The sequence below is a fragment of the Opisthorchis viverrini genome (assembly GCF_000715545.1).
Source record: "Opisthorchis viverrini unplaced genomic scaffold opera_v5_11, whole genome shotgun sequence".
Taxonomy (NCBI): Eukaryota; Metazoa; Platyhelminthes; class Trematoda; order Opisthorchiida; family Opisthorchiidae; genus Opisthorchis; species Opisthorchis viverrini.
The window spans coordinates 867,961-868,547 of NW_008751667.1; the positions used below are offsets into that span (position 1 = coordinate 867,961).

Genomic DNA, 587 nt, shown 5'->3' on the forward strand with positions numbered 1-587 from the left:
TATATATATATATATATACATATATATATACTGAAAGTGTTTCCGGGACTTGTATAGTTTGGGCCCAGATCACTCTCATTACAACGGTTGTCCTACTGACCGGGCGAAGTTATTTTGGTGAAGAGAAAAGCACTGGACTCGAACTTTGCTCTCACTGGAGCTCATCATTAGCCGTGCCAAGACATCTGACAGGCGAGGAGAGCGTGTACCATGTAACGTTGTAAAGTACCCTCCACCTAGCGATAGATGAAACGACAATCAATCAGGCAGCCCGAAGGAAGTGGGAACATTGTGTGTGTTAGACTGGGGGGCAAAGTTGCAGAGGGCCTGCTGAAGTTGATAAGATCCCCAGAGCACGATCCTCATTAAAGAATTCAGTGGCTTTCGATGTTCATCCTTCCTTTGTGTGTTGGTGGCCCAGGTAGCGTAGATGGTCGTTGGCTTGTTCGCTGAGCTGGGAAAACGCTGCAAACGTTTCATCCCCAATCGAGTGCGTTATTAGGGAGCCTAGTAGTGTGTGGCGGTGGGTTAGTGGTTGTGCCAAACCCAGTCAACAAGCCAGCCGCTATATATATATATATATATAT

At 46.3% G+C, this 587-nt stretch overlaps 1 protein-coding gene across 1 annotated transcript in view; it reads right to left on the minus strand.

The window, feature by feature from the left end:
- Positions 1-587, minus strand: part of T265_01040 (hypothetical protein) — a gene marked incomplete at both ends in the record, with an annotated part of 9,581 nt that overhangs the window by 4,240 nt on the left and 4,754 nt on the right. The window lies entirely within an intron of this gene.